The sequence below is a fragment of the Anopheles coustani genome, assembly GCF_943734705.1.
Source record: "Anopheles coustani chromosome X unlocalized genomic scaffold, idAnoCousDA_361_x.2 X_unloc_143, whole genome shotgun sequence".
Taxonomy (NCBI): domain Eukaryota; kingdom Metazoa; phylum Arthropoda; class Insecta; order Diptera; family Culicidae; genus Anopheles; species Anopheles coustani.
In genome coordinates, this window is record NW_026525097.1 from 13,379 (window position 1) to 30,000 (window position 16,622).

Sequence of the window (16,622 nt, forward strand, 5' to 3'; positions counted from 1 at the left end):
TTTGGAACAAAAAATTGACCTAGGCAAAGTTGTATGGAGGTAGGGACCCCTGAGAAAAAAGTTTGGTCCCGAGGCTCCTTGGACCACCAAGTCCCTAGGTCGGACCAAAATCGGAAAAAATCCGACCAAAGTCGAAAGTGTCGAAAATTTTAAAAAACCCCTTTTGGGGCCCTATGGCCTCCCTAGATAATGAAAAGTGAGGTCCGCGGCCGATCCGGAAGAAAAACTTGACCTAGGGAAACTTGTATGACGGTGGGGACCCAAAAAAATTTCGATGAGTGTAGTTTAGACAGGCCGGAAAATGTATCGGTGGTCCGTATCAAGGGACGTCTTTTAGTTCCATGGGGTGGTGGTCGTCGAACAAAGTCGCCTAGGTCGACCACCAGAAAGACCAGTCGTGTTGTAATGGATGTTTTGACCACTTTACTAGGGAAACCTAGTAGGTCGAAGCAAATTTGGGGTTCGAGATGAGTTGGTGAAAGTTGGTCCAACCTAGGTGTGCTTGGTGGAGGTTGACCATGAAAGTAGAGCATGATGGGAATGACCATAACTTTGGTTCTAGATGTCGGATCGGTACACTTTCGGCAGTTTTGGAAAGGTGAAGGCCTGCTCTAGCTATGTTTCCTACCAAGCTGAGCGCCTACTAGTGACCCGGAGGAGGTATTAAGGGTCAAAGGCAAAAAGGGGTACCCTAAAGTGCGTGTGACCAAGAAAATGGGAAAAACGGTATCGCCTATAGCTCAGGCTGTATGGCTCGGATCGGAAAGCTTGGATATGCGTTGGAAAGGTCTTGACGAGCGCTAGCTATGTGTCCTACCAAGCGAAGCGCTAGGTGTTGAGCAAGTCGGTCATATTAGAGGGCAAAGGTGAAAAATGGTGGTTTAGAGGCGAAAATTCACCTTATGATCGAAAATAGCGGGCGAACGATAAGAGCTACGAACACGGCGTAGAACAATCATAAGTACGTTACCACAAGACCTAACTTTGGCCAATATAGAGCGAGAAGATCGGAGGTACCCATCAGGGTGATATGGCTGGTTCAAAGTTGGACCAAAACGAGACTTGAGAAATGGATTGAAACACGGTATCGCGAATAACTCAGGCTGTATGGAACAGATCGACAAGCTAGGGTCAGCGTTGGAAAGGTCGAACCGAGCGCTAACTATAATCCCAAACAACCGAAGCGCTAAGTGTTGAGCAAAACTGAGTTATTAAGCGACAAAGTGGAAAAATAATACCAAAATTTCCAAAAATCACACAAGACCAAGGATACCGAGCAGGCGGTAAGAGATAGCGGGTTGACGTAGAATACTTATAAGTTTGCCTCTACGAGACATAAAAGTCGTCCATAGAAAGCGAGAAGATCGGACCACTCTGGAAGGGTGATACGAGTGGTCAAAAATTGGCAAAAATGAAACATGGCTAAAATGGATTTGACTTGTGCACCGTATAGCTCCGGCTGTATGGCATGGATTGTTAAGCTAGGATATGTTTTGGAAAGGTAACACCCAGCGCTAGATACGACTAGAAGAAAGCAAAGCGCTAACTAGCATTATTTGGAAGTTATTAAGTGTCAAAGTCGAAAAATGTTACCAAAATTGAAACTCGAGTACATTGGGCCAAAAAGTACAAGTTGTGAAATTTGGACTTACGAGTAAAATACCGAGCAGGCGGTAAGAGATAGAGACTTGGTGTAGAACAATTATATGTTGGGCATGTTATAACCTATATTTGGCCCGAACATAGTGACGAGATCGGTGGTACCCAAAAGGGTGGTACAGGTGTTAGATGGTTTTCCCAGAGCATAAGCTCCACATGATATGGAAAACGGGAAACATCATAACTTCGGCTGTATGGCATGGAATAGAACGAACAAGGTATCGATGGAAAGAGAAAAGGTAGCGCTAACTATAATTCCTACCAAGCAAAGCGCTAGCATGTGACCGTTCGGGTGTTATTGTGAGTCAAAGTCAGAAATTGTTACCACGAGAGGCGAAAATCCGACTAAGTCCATGAATACCGGGCTGGCGGTAAGAGATACGGCTTGGCCGTAGAACATTTATAAGTTGGCCAATACAAGACCTAAGTTTTGTCCATAGACGACAAGAAGATCGAAGATACGTGAAGGTGAGATATGGGCGTCCCAAAGTGGGCCTTTGAAAAAGTGACAAACTTCCCTTATAACAGCATACACCAAATATCTCTGGCTCTATGGCACCGAATAAGAAGTTGAGGTCAGCGATAGAAAGGTGATAGTCAGCGCTAAATATCATACGAACAGAGTGAAGCGCTAAAGGGAAAGGATCTTGGTGATATAAGGTGACAAAGTCGAGAAAAGTTGCCTCAAAATCATGAAAAATGTGAAAAAATGGCTAAGTCCCGGGTGCCTTAAGGGCAGGTTGATCGAATGTACCGAGCTGGCGGTAAGAGATAGAGACTTGGTGTAGAACAATTATATGTTTGGCATGGCAAGACCTACATTTGGTCAATACAAAGTGAGAAGATCAAAGAAACCCGTAAGGGTGATATTTGTGTCCAAAGGTAAAAAGCACTAAGTCTTGGGAAACTTATATGAAGAAAAAGGACCCTGATGGGTCATATAGGATGGATCGAAAAATCGGCTAAGTCCCAAAATGGGGATGTCAGAACTACACTAAAAAGTTACCACACCAAGCAAGGCAAACTTATATGAAGCAAAGGACCCATATGGGTCATATGGTATTTTACGAAAAATCGGCTAAGTCCCAAAATGATGATGTCAGAACTACACTAAAATGTTACCACACCAAGCAAGGCAAACTTATATGAAGGCAAGGACCCTGATGGGTCATATGGTATGGATCGAAAAATCGGCTAAGTCCCAAAATGGGGATGTCTGAACTACACTCAAATGTTACCACATCAAGCAAGGCAAACTTATATGAAGGAAAGGACCCTGATGGGTCATATGGTATTTTACGAAAAATCGGCTAAGTCCCAAAATGGGGATGTCAGAACTACACTCATGTGTTACCACACCAAGCAAGGCAAACTTATATGAAGGCAAGGACCCTGATGGGTCATATGGTATTTTACGAAAAATCGGCTAAGTCCCAAAATGATGATGTCAGAACTACACTCAAATGTTACCACACCAAGCAAGGCAAACTTATATGAAGCAAAGGACCCTGATGGGTCATATGGTATTGATCGAAAAATCGGCTAAGTCCCAAAATGGGGATGTCAGAACTACACTCAAATGTTACCACACCAAGCAAGGCAAACTTATATGAAGGCAAGGACCCTGATGGGTCATATGGTATATTACGAAAAATCGGCTAAGTCCCAAAATGGGGATGTCAGAACTACACTAAAAAGTTACCACACCAAGCAAGGCAAACTTATATGAAGCAAAGGACCCATATGGGTCATATGGTATTTTACGAAAAATCGGCTAAGTCCCAAAATGATGATGTCAGAACTACACTCAAATGTTACCATACCAAGCAAGGCAAACTTATATGAAGCAAAGGACCCTGATGGGTCATATGGTATTTTACGAAAAATCGGCTAAGTCCCAAAATGGGGATGTCAGAACTACACTCAAATGTTACCACACCAAGCAAGGCAAACTTATATGAAGGCAAGGACCCTGATGGGTCATATGGTATTTTACGAAAAATCGGCTAAGTCCCAAAATGGGGATGTCAGAACTACACTAAAAAGTTACCACACCAAGCAAGGCAAACTTATATGAAGCAAAGGACCCATATGGGTCATATGGTATTTTACGAAAAATCGGCTAAGTCCCAAAATGATGATGTCAGAACTACACTCAAATGTTACCATACCAAGCACGGCAAACTTATATGAAGCAAAGGACCCTGATGGGTCATATGGTATTTTACGAAAAATCGGCTAAGTCCCAAAATGGGGATGTCAGAACTACACTCAAATGTTACCACACCAAGCAAGGCAAACTTATATGAAGCAAAGGACCCTGATGGGTCATATGGTATTTTACGAAAAATCGGCTAAGTCCCAAAATGGGGATGTCAGAACTACACTCAAATGTTACCACACCAAGCAAGGCAAACTTATATGAAGCAAAGGACCCTGATGGGTCATATGGTATTTTACGAAAAATCGGCTAAGTCCCAAAATGGGGATGTCAGAACTACACTCAAATGTTACCACACCAAGCAAGGCAAACTTATATGAAGCAAAGGACCCTGATGGGTCATATGGTATTTTACGAAAAATCGGCTAAGTCCCAAAATGGGGATGTCAGAACTACACTCAAATGTTACCACACCAAGCAAGGCAAACTTATATGAAGGCAAGGACCCTGATGGGTCATATGGTATTTTACGAAAAATCGGCTAAGTCCCAAAATGGGGATGTCAGAACTACACTCAAATGTTACCACACCAAGCAAGGCAAACTTATATGAAGCAAAGGACCCTGATGGGTCATATGGTATTTTACGAAAAATCGGCTAAGTCCCAAAATGGGGATGTCAGAACTACACTCAAATGTTACCACACCAAGCAAGGCAAACTACCTAGGTGAACCCTAGCAAGAAACACGGACCAAGTCAGATGGCCTAAGTCAAGAGTGCAAGTGACCTAGGCAAAGTTGTATGACGGTGAGGACCCTGAAAAATCTGGTTAGTGTAGTTTAGACAGGGGAGGTTTCTGGGTCGGCTGAACCTCCTTATTTTGGGTTTTGACCTCCTCAAGAAGCTACACCTAGGCAAACTGCCTAGGGTGAAAGTGCGAAGACCAATCGAATAGTAAGACAAGTTTTGACCGATCGCCCTAGGCAAGCTTGTATGAAGAAAGGGACCCTATGGGTCATATGGAAATACATGAAAAATCGGCTAAGTCCCAAAATGGGGATGTCAGAACTACACTCAAATGTTACCACACCAAGCAAGGCAAACTACCTAGGTGAACCCTAGCAAGAAACACGGACCAAGTCAGATGGCCTAAGTCAAGAGTGCAAGTGACCTAGGCAAAGTTGTATGACGGTGAGGACCCTGAAAAATCTGGTTAGTGTAGTTTAGACAGGGGAGGTTTCTGGGTCGGCTGAACCTCCTTATTTTGGGTTTTGACCTCCTCAAGAAGCTACACCTAGGCAAACTGCCTAGGGTGAAAGTGCGAAGACCAATCGAATAGTAAGACAAGTTTTGACCGATCGCCCTAGGCAAGCTTGTATGAAGAAAGGGACCCTATGGGTCATATGGAAATACATGAAAAATCGGCTAAGTCCCAAAATTGGGATGTCTGAACTACACTAAAAAGTTACCACATCAAGCAAGGCAAAGTACCTAGGTGAACCCTAGCAAGAAACACGGACCAAGTCAGATGACCTAAGTCAAGAGAACAAGTGACCTAGGCAAAGTTGTATGACGGTGAGGACCCTGAAAAATCTGGTTAGTGTAGTTTAGACAGGGGAGGTTTCTGGGTCGGCTGAACCTCCTTATTTCGGGTTTTGGCCTCCTCAAGAAGACAGACCTAGGCAAACTGCCTAGGGTGAAAGTGCGAAGACCAATCGAATAGTAAGACAAGTTTTGACCGATCGCCCTAGGCAAGCTTGTATGAAGAAAGGGACCCTATGGGTCATATGGAAATACATGAAAAATCGGCTAAGTCCCAAAATTGGGATGTCTGAACTACACTAAAAAGTTACCACATCAAGCAAGGCAAAGTACCTAGGTGAACCCTAGGAAGAAACACGGAAGAAAGTCAGATGGCCTAAGTCAAGAGTACAAGTGACCTAGGCAAAGTTGTATGGCGCTGAGGACCCTGAAAAATCGGGTTAGTGTAGTTCAGACAGGGGAGGTTTCTGGGTCGGCTGAACCTCCTTATTTCGGGTTTTGGCCTCCTCAAGAAGACAGACCTAGGCAAACTGCCTAGGGTGAAAGTGCGAAGACCAATCGAATAGTAAGACAAGTTTTGACCGATCGCCCTAGGCAAGCTTGTATGAAGAAAGGGACCCTATGGGTCATATGGAAATACATGAAAAATCGGCTAAGTCCCAAAATTGGGATGTCTGAACTACACTAAAAAGTTACCACATCAAGCAAGGCAAAGTACCTAGGTGAACCCTAGGAAGAAACACGGACCAAGTCAGATGGCCTAAGTCAAGAGTACAAGTGACCTAGGCAAAGTTGTATGGCGCTGAGGACCCTGAAAAATCGGGTTAGTGTAGTTCAGACAGGGGAGGTTTCAGGGTCGGCTGGACCTCCTTATTTCGGGTTTTGGCCTCCTCAAGAAGACAGACCTAGGCGAACTGCCTAGGGTGAAAGTGCGAAGACCAATCGAATAGTAAGACAAGTTTTGACCGATCGCCCTAGGCAAGCTTGTATGAAGAAAGGGACCCTATGGGTCATATGGAAATACATGACAAATCGGCTAAGTCCCAAAATAAGGATGTCTGAACTACACTAAAAAGTTACCACATCAAGCAAGGCAAAGTACCTAGGTGAACCCTAGGAAGAAACACGGACCAAGTCGGATGGCCTAAGTCAAGAGTACAAGTGACCTAGGCAAAGTTGTATGGCGCTGAGGACCCTGAAAAATCGGGTTAGTGTAGTTCAGACAGGGGAGGTTTCAGGGTCGGCCGAACCTCCTTATTTCGGGTTTTGGCCTCCTCAAGAAGACAGACCTAGGCGAACTGCCTAGGGTGAAAGTGCGAAGACCAATCGAATAGTAAGACAAGTTTTGACCGATCGCCCTAGGCAAGCTTGTATGAAGAAAGGGACCCTATGGGTCATATGGAAATATACGAAAAATCGGCTAAGTCCCAAAATTGGGATGTCAGAACTACACTATAAAGTTACCACATTAGCAAGGCAGACTTGTATGAAGAACGGGACCCTGGTGAAAGTAGCAAATATCCCAAACCGAACATGAATATTATACACACAAGAGTACGAACATAAAGGAACACGGACCAAGCGTACCGAGAGAATCGGTACTATAGAACCCTCGTGGTTCTACACAAAGACTTTATGTTAGGGGTTCAAGCCCCATAGTACTCAAACGGTGACAGTAGCAAATATCCCAAAACGAACGTGAATCTTATTCACAAGAGTACGAACATAAAGGAACACGGACCAAGCGTACCGAGAGAATCGGTACTATAGAGCCCTCGTGGTTCTACACAAAGACTTTATGTTCGGGGTTCACACCCCAAATCGAACGTGGAATTTACTTTCTGATGGTCATGCGGTCGTCCAAAGGGGTCTAGTATCCTGGGATGACAAGCATCACGGGCAAAGCTCGTATCAAAACAGTCGAAGAGGCCCGCGAAAGCTTGCTTTCCATGGCTATGCGATGCACAAATTGAGTTTACTCACCGTAGTATAAAACGAACGAACCGAACCTATCCGAGTAGGGATAATGGGCGCAGTAACATACTTCTGTGACCCAGCGAGAGTTGAACGAGGTGACATGAACTGTCAGTGGCTTATATCAGATGGGATACATACATGAGATTGCTTTCAAATCTACACTCGAAAACCTAACCAAGTAAAAGCGAACGTGGGGAGGATTCGAAACCGGTAACGAAATCTTAAGCTGGAAAGAGTCATCACTATGGATACATATTATGCGAAACCAATCAAGTGCTCAGTACTGATCCAAAACCGAAGAGCACTAGTGAACACCTTAATCTCACCCTAGTTCACATCCAAGTGATCGACCACGTGTGTGAAGCAAAGACCAATCGAATTCCTGAATGAACCGAACACTATGAACAAATGGCCAAAAACGTTATAACTATCCAAACATACTACTATCTAGCGAAAGTCATCACGATGGAACCATACCATGATCTTTAACCTATAGCGCTCACCATATTCCTACCCAGAGTGCAAGTGAACAGATTGCCCACCCGTACCCAGTTCACAACCACGTGATCGACTAACATACCGAGGTTACCACAAGTCAAAGTTATACGTTTACAAGCGCAAGACCAATCGAAAACCCCGAAAGCAATCTCGACCCAAAATGTATTATCCGTGAGTGTAGTCGAGTCTCGTACTCGTCATCTGTAATCGTCGGATAGAATATCCAGTACACGGTTGTCTTTCCAAATGAAATCTACATACAGAACTCGCTCTTGGCAAATGGGTGGCATTGGCGCAATCAGGAGCGAGTTCCCGTCCGGGTGCCAAGTGATTGGCAAATGTCTGGGGGAAAGCAACCATATGTTGATTTGTCTGTTAGTGTACTGGGTGTTTGAGGTATGTAGTATCCACGCTTGGTTGGGTGTGTCAGAGGACCGTGAATGCGTTCGCAACCCCAATTGGGGTACATCGGGAATGATTTTGTGGAACCGATGTGCCCGGCACACACTAAGTTTTGTTGCAAGTTAATAGTGTGCCATGTCCGGGGGGGTTGTGATTAAACTCTGGTGAATTGCGTACTGTGGTGATTGGGGTATGAAAGCCCCGCAGTTGCAATGATCGGACGCGCCTAGCGTGTCCTTTAGTTGATGGTAGGGAAATGAAGGCCCTTGTCAGCTCACCTAAGTATTCATGGAAGTTTGGCATAAGGTCGCTGTGGTAGGGGTATGAAGGCCCCGTCAGCGCATGCACAATCGGGCGCACGAGCGCTTAGCGGAGTCGAATGCCGCTCAAGTGCCTGTCCGGTGCATCGGGTGTGTGTGATACGAGGGCAATGAGGTTCGCACGGGGGCTCGCCTCCCGTGTGCTACCGGACTTGACAACATATAGAACGTGGTGTTTGCTCCTCCGGGTGCAATGGGACAATGAACATTCGAACGCAAAGTCGGAATTCTGGTTGATCCTACCAGTAATATACGCTCGTCTCAAAGGTTAAGCCATGCATGTCTAAGTACAAACAGATTTAATGTGAAACCGCATAAGGCTCAGTATAACAGCTATAATTTACGAGATCATCAACCTAGTTACTTGGATAACTGTGGAAAATCTAGAGCTAATACATGCAACATGCCAGGACCCTCGCGGGAACTGGTGCACTTATTAGTCAAACCAATCGCGGGTTCTCCGTGTCATTGAGTTGAAGTCTGGATAATGATGCTGATCGTATGGTCTCGCACCGACGACAGATCTCGCAAATATCTGCCCTATCAACTATGGATGGTAGTATAGAGGACTACCATGGTTGCAACGGGTAACGGGGAATCAGGGTTCGATTCCGGAGAGGGAGCCTGAGAAATGGCTACCACATCCAAGGAAGGCAGCAGGCGCGTAAATTACCCAATCCCGGGACGGGGAGGTAGTGACGAGAAATAACAATATGAAACTCTTTAATGATGTTTCATAATTGGAATGAGTAGAGCATAAATCCTTCTACGAGGATCAAGTGGAGGGCAAGTCTGGTGCCAGCAGCCGCGGTAATTCCAGCTCCACTAGCGTATATTAAAATTGTTGCGGTTAAAACGTTCGAAGTTGATACTTGTCCAACACAGTCCGGCTCCGCCGACCCGGTCAACCCGTGGTCGGTGGGCCAAGTCGGAATCTGGTTGCGACTCAATGGTGTGGTAGGGCACCAAGTCTGTGTCATGGTGTGCCCTTCAACGGGTGCAAGTGTAACATAGAGCTCGACCGCTCACGTTTACCTTGAACAAATTAGAGTGCTTAAAGCAGGGTGCCCAAACGCCCTAGAATAATCTTGCATGGAATAATGGAATACGACCTTGGTCTAATCTTTCATTGGTTTGTACTCAGACCGGAGGTAATGATTAACAGAAGTAGTTGGGGACACTAGTATTACGGCGCGAGAGGTGAAATTCGTAGACCGTCGTAAGACTAACTAAAGCGAAGGCATTTGTCAAGGATGCTTTCTTTAATCAAGAACGAAAGTTAGAGGATCGAAGGCGATTAGATACCGCCCTAGTTCTAACCGTAAACGATGCCAACTAGCAATTGGGAGACGCTACAACCAGGTGCTCTCAGTAGCTTCCGGGAAACCAAAGTCAGGTTCCGGGGGAAGTATGGTTGCAAAGTTGAAACTTAAAGGAATTGACGGAAGGGCACCACAATGAAATGGAGCTTGCGGTTCAATTTGACTCAACACGGGAAAACTTACCAGGTCCGAACTTATGGAGGTGAGACAGATTAATAGCTCTTTCTCAAATTTAAGGGTAGTGGTGCATGGCCGTTCTTAGTTCGTGGATTGATTTGTCTGGTTAATTCCGATAACGAACGTGACTCACATATGCTAACTAGAACGCAGTCAGCGTTAATGCGTCGATGCCGATTGGAACGGGTTAGGACCTTTCGGTGGAGTATGACCTGACACCTTCGCTGTTCGTGTGCGCAAGTGCACTTACGGTACGCTGCTTAGCAGGACAATTTGTGTTTAGCAAAATGAGATCGAGCGATAACAGGTCCGTGATGCCCTTAGATGTTCTGGGCTACACGCGTGCTACAATGTGGGTAGCAGCGTGTCTCCTATTCCGAGAGGAACGGGAAATCACTCAAATACTCACTTAGTAGGGATTATGGATTGCAATGGTCCATATGAACTCGGAACTTCTAGTAAGTGCTGGTCATCAGCCAGCGTTGAATACGTCCCTGCCCTTTGTACACACCGCCCGTCGCTACTACCGATGGATTATTTAGTGAGGTCTTTGGAGATGATCGTTCGCTGGATCCTCGTGAACCGCGTCTGCTTTATCGAAGTTGACCGAACTTGATGATTTAGAGGAAGTAAAAGTCGTAACAAGGTTTCCGTAGGTGAACCTGCGGAAGGATCATTAGTGGCCAAGTGATCCTTCCAGAAGTCCGAACCTGCGGGTTGAGACTTCGGCACAAGTTGCCATATGATAATTGACGAAACACTATAGAAGTCCGAACCTGCGGGTTGAGACTCAGGCACAAGTTGCCATATGAAAGTTGACGAAACACTAACAAGTCCGAACCTGCGGGTTGAGACTTAGGCACACGTTGCCTTATACATGACTTCGAACAAATACACAAGTCCGAACCTGCGGGTTGAGACTTAGGCACAAGTTGCCTTATACATGACTTCGAACAAATACACAAGTCCGAACCTGCGGGTTGAGACTTAGGCACAAGTTGCCATATGAAAGTTGACGAAACACTAACAAGTCCGAACCTGCGGGTTGAGACTTAGGCACACGTTGCCTTATACATGACTTCGAACAAATACACAAGTCCGAACCTGCGGGTTGAGACTTAGGCACAAGTTGCCTTATACATACATTGGCCAAATAAACAGAAGTCCGAACCTGCGGGTTGAGACTTAGGCACAAGTTGCCATATTATATTCGATCAAACACTAAGTAGTCCGAACCTGCGGGTTGAGACTCAAGACCGTAACAAGATGTCACTATACAAGTCCGAACCTAAGGGTTGAGACTTAATGCGATCTAGATACCAAGTTGACATCCAATACCTGTTGAGCAAAACCAAAGATTCCCTGTTCTCGAATGATTACACTATATAACAGGGAATCATGAAGAAATCAAGCAAGCGTGAAACAAAGTCATCACTTGGGCATGCTCGATAGCCAACCACATGACCTTAACCTAAGAGAGCATGCAAACCACATGATACCTATAAACGATTAACCCGCCCTAGTTCAATCGTTCACCAAGTGATGACTTCAGTATGGCTAAGAGAAAAACTTTTAAATGGGAAAAACTCTAAGTCCGAACCTCCGGGTTGAGACTTCCGCGTCGGAGGTGGGCGCACCTCCTATCCGAAAGATGATGAATCAGGGGTGTTCGGTCAGCAATGGTCGGATGCCCCGTCGTAGTCCAACTATGACAATCAAAGTCAAGACCTCCGGGTTGAGACTTTCCGCGAGTACAAGCATAAAGGAACACGGACCAAGCCGTACCGAGAGAATCGGTACTAGAGCCCTCGTGGTTCTACATTGAGAGAGCCCTCGTGGTTCTCATTAGGGGCTTTATGCAAGTCGTACTCAATACTGTGGTGTGAAGTATAAAGTATAGTCCTCGCCTGGTCCACGCTGCTTCGGCGGTCCTGGGTAAGATAGTTAATTCTAGCTTGCCCTATAGTGGAATGAGGACACTTAATGCTTCGTCTTTTAGCGGCGGCTAGACTCCTCCTCACGGGGAACGAGTTGACGCGCACAGCGGCGGCTTACGCACTATGGCAATCATGGATGCCTGAAGATTCCGTGAAGTTCTCCCCTGGTCCACGCTGCCTCGGCAGTCCTGGGTAAAAGGGAATATTTCCAGCTTGCCCTATAGTGGAAGAGGACTATCCAACAATACAAAGTCAAGACCTCCGGGTTGAGACTTTCCGCGTCGGTGGTGTCGCGCACCGCCTATCCGAAAGATGGTGTAACAGGGGTGTTCGATCAGCAATGGTCGGATGCCCCGTCATAGTCCAACTATGACAACCAAAGTCAAGACCTCCGGGTTGAGACTTTCCGCGTCCGGAGGTACGCGTACCGCCTACCCGAAAGATGGTGTGCTTCTGGGGTATTCGATGAGTCGGATACCCCGTCGTAGTCCAACTATGACAATCAAAGTCAAGACCTCCGGGTTGAGACTTCCGCGTCCGGAGGTACGCGTACCGCCTACCCGAAAGATGGTGTGCTTCTGGGGTATTCGATGAGTCGGATACCCCGTCGTAGTCCAACTATGACAATCAAAGTCAAGACCTCCGGGTTGAGACTTCCGCGTCCGGAGGTACGCGTACCGCCTACCCGAAAGATGGTGAATCAGGGGTGTTCGATCAGCAATGGTCGGATGCCCCGTCGTAGTCCAACTATGACAATCAAAGTCAAGACCTCCGGGTTGAGACTTTCTAAGAGTACAAGCATAAAGGAACACGGACCAAGCCGTACCGAGAGAATCGGTACTAGAGCCCTTGTGGTTCTACATTGAGAGAGCCCTCGTGGTTCTCATTAGGGGCTTTATGCAAGAAGTACTCAATACTGTGGTGTGAAGTATAAAGTATAGAGTCCTCCACTGGTCCACGCTGCTCCGGCGGTCCTGGGTAAGATAGTTCATTCTAGCTTGCCCTATGTGGAAGAGGACTCAATACCCTACCTGTTGAGCTTGAAACAAAGTCATCACTTGGGCATGCTCATATTGCCATACACAATTACATTATATTCGAATGAGCATGCAAGCGACCCTATATAGACCGAACCAAAACGATAGATACCGCCGTAGTTCACCCCCACCAAGTGATGACTTCAGTATGGCTAGTGTGTGAAGTATAAAGTATAGTCCTCCCCTGGTCCACACTGCTTCGGCGGTCCTGGGTAAGATAGTTAGTTCTAGCTTGCCCTATGTGGAAGAGGACACAATACTTAATACTTAGAGTACAAGCATAAAGGAACACGGACCAAGCCGTACCGAGAGAATCGGTACTAGAGCCCTCGTGGTTCTACATTGAGAGAGCCCTCGTGGTTCTCATTAGGGGCTTTATGCAAGTCGTACTCAATACTGTGGTGTGAAGTATAAAGTATAGAGTCCTCCACTGGTCCACGCTGCTCCGGCGGTCCTGGGTAAGATAGTTCATTCTAGCTTGCCCTATGTGGAAGAGGACTCAATACCCTACCTGTTGAGCTTGAAACAAAGTCATCACTTGGGCATGCTCATATTGCCATACAATATTCCATTATCTACTAATGAGCATGCAGCTATATGATTATAACCTGTAAACGATTACCCCGCCGTAGTTCAGCGCTTCAACCAAGTGATGACTTCAGTATGGCTAGTGTGTGAAGTATAAAGTATAGTCCTCCCCTGGTCCACACTGCTTCGGCGGTCCTGGGTAAGATAGTTAGTTCTAGCTTGCCCTATGTGGAAGAGGACACCATACTTAATACTGTGGTGTAATGAACAAAGTATAGTCCTCCACTGGTCCACGCTGCTTCGGCGGTCCTGGGTAAGATAGTTAGTTCTAGCTTGCCCTATGTGGAAGAGGGCATACAAGACAAAGTATAGTTCTCCCCTGGTCCACGCTGCTTCGGCGGTCCTGGGTAAGATAGTTAATTCTAGCTTGCCCTATGTGGAAGAGAGCATACATGAACCAAGAACGAAGGTTAGATCGAGGAATGATTCGACAACTAACCGATGGTATGAAATGTGAAGAATTCAAGCAAGCACACAATCAAGTCATCACTTGGGCATGCTCGATAGCCAACCCTATGACATTAACCTAGTAGAGCATGCGAAAACCAATATATATGTAAACGATGCCCCTCCCTAGTTCAGCGCTTCAACCAAGTGATGACTTCAGAATGGCTAAATCAAATCGGTTCAAAACATACCATCGGTACCCTATTGAAACACACAAGTCGATATCAAACCTCATGATTGTGTAGTCCTCCACTGGTCCACGCCGCTTCGGCGGTCCTGGGTAAGATAGTTCATTCTAGCTTGCCCTATGTGGAAGAGGGCACATTACTCAATACTGTGGTGTTATGAACAAAGTATAGTCCTCCACTGGTCCACGCTGCTCCGGCGGTCCTGGGTAAGATAGTTCATTCTAGCTTGCCCTATGTGGAAGAGGGCATACAAGACAAAGTATAGTTCTCCCCTGGTCCACGCTGCTTCGGCGGTCCTGGGTAAGATAGTTAATTCTAGCTTGCCCTATGTGGAAGAGAGCATACATGAACCAAGAACGAAGGTTATGATCGAGGAATGATTCGACAACTAACCGATGGTATGAAATGTGAAGAATTCAAGCAAGCACAAAATCAAGTCATCACTTGGGCATGCTCGATAGCCAACCCTATGACATTAACCTAGTAGAGCATGCAAAAACCAATATATATGTAAACGATGCCCCTCCCTAGTTCAGCGCTTCAACCAAGTGATGACTTCAGAATGGCTAAATCAAATCGGTTCAAAACATACCATCGGTACCCTATTGAAACACACAAGTCGATATCAAACCTCATGATTGAGTAGTCCTCCACTGGTCCACGCCGCTTCGGCCGTCCTGGGTAAAATGGAACATTCCAGCTTGCCCTATGTGGAAGAGGGCACATTACTCAATACTGTGGTGTGAAGTATAAAGTTCAGTTCTCCCCTGGTCCACGCTGCTTCGGCGGTCCTGGGTAAGATAGTTCATTCTAGCTTGCCCTATGTGGAAGAGGACACTTAATACTTCGTCTCTAAGCGGCGGCTTGACTCCTCCCTACGGGGAACGGGTTTACGCGCACAGCGGCGGCTTACGCACTATGGCAGTCATGGATGCCTTACGTTTCTATGAAAAGTGTGTTCCTCCCCTGGTCCACGCTGCTTCGGCAGTCCTGGGTAAGATAGTTAGTTCTAGCTTGCCCTATGTGGAAGAGGACACGTAGACTTACTGTGGTGTGAAGTATAAAGTTCAGTTCTCCCCTGGTCCACGCCGCTTCGGCCGTCCTGGGTAAAATGGATTCATCCAGCTTGCCCTATGTGGAATGAGGACACTTTATGCTTCGTCTCTAAGCGGCGGCTTGCTCCTCCCTACGGGGAACGGGTATACGCGCACAGCGGCGGCTTACGTTATGGCAGTCATGGATGCCTTACGTTTCCATGAAAAGTGTGTTCCTCCCCTGGTCCACGCTGCTTCGGCAGTCCTGGGTAAGATAGTTAGTTCTAGCTTGCCCTATGTGGAAGAGGACACGTAGACTTACTGTGGTGTGAAGTATAAGGTTCAGTTCTCCCCTGGTCCACGCCGCTTCGGCCGTCCTGGGTAAAATGGATTCATCCAGCTTGCCCTATGTGGAATGAGGACACTTTATGCTTCGTCTCTAAGCGGCGGCTTGCTCCTCCCTACGGGGAACGGGTATACGCGCACAGCGGCGGCTTACGCAAGTTAGTCACCCTCGGCAGTGGATCACTCGGCTCATGGATCGATGAAGACCGCAGCTAACTGCGCGTCATAATGTGAACTGCAGGACACATGAACATTGATAAGTTGAACGCATATTGCACGTCGTGGGAACCTACCATGATGTACAGATGACTGAGCGCTTATATTTGAGAAATGTATCGCATACATTTAACTACGCCGTGACACTCGTCACGAGACGTGCACCATGATGTTAACTAGGGTCGCGACGACCCGCTAGCATTAAAGAACCCGTGGTTTACAATATACTGGCATTGGAATTCGAAGTATTTAGAGCGTCCGTGTTCCCGCGTGAGGCGGAAGTACGAGGAGAAGGCGTGCTTGTGGTGTCTGTGGTGGTGTTTACTGATGTCTAGCTTCAGCTTATTTATTTATTTAAATAGAAGCGAAGATGTCAAAGTAGCGTCGAAGCAGCAGCGGTAGCACAAATGATTCAAGTATGGAAGTTGACCAAAGGAACACAAACAAACTAGCGTATGGGCAATGGAAGGTATCAGTGAGTTAAACCACACGCGGGCTAACAGCCCGTTAACCGAGTCCAACGGTACATATTGGACATTGAAACAAAGTAGTCGCAAGCCAGATGTGACGATAACAACCGCAAGGTACATAAGCCTCAGTTCATGTGTGACAACCCCCTGAATTTAAGCATATTAATAAGGGGAGGAAAAGAAACCAACCGGGATTCCCTGAGTAGCTGCGAGCGAAACGGGAGAAGCTCAGCACGTAGGGGTGGCGGCCAGTCCGTCTATCCGATTCCGTGTACTGGTGCGTCTCACTATCCGTCATCTTA

General features: G+C 46.4%; 2 non-coding genes across 2 annotated transcripts in view; both read left to right on the forward strand.

Annotated features, from left to right (window-relative positions):
* The first annotated feature begins 15,798 nt into the window (after nucleotides 1-15,798).
* Nucleotides 15,799-15,953, forward strand: LOC131270120 (5.8S ribosomal RNA). The gene has a single exon (XR_009179253.1). It is a non-coding gene; the product is annotated as a 5.8S ribosomal RNA (ribosomal RNA).
* Nucleotides 15,954-16,440: 487 nt separating this feature from the next.
* LOC131270122 (large subunit ribosomal RNA) overlaps nucleotides 16,441-16,622 on the forward strand; it is a 4,091-nt gene continuing 3,909 nt past the window's right edge. Inside the window, exon 1 of the ribosomal RNA XR_009179254.1 lies at nucleotides 16,441-16,622. This exon is cut by the window's right edge and continues 3,909 nt beyond it. This is a non-coding gene — a ribosomal RNA (large subunit ribosomal RNA).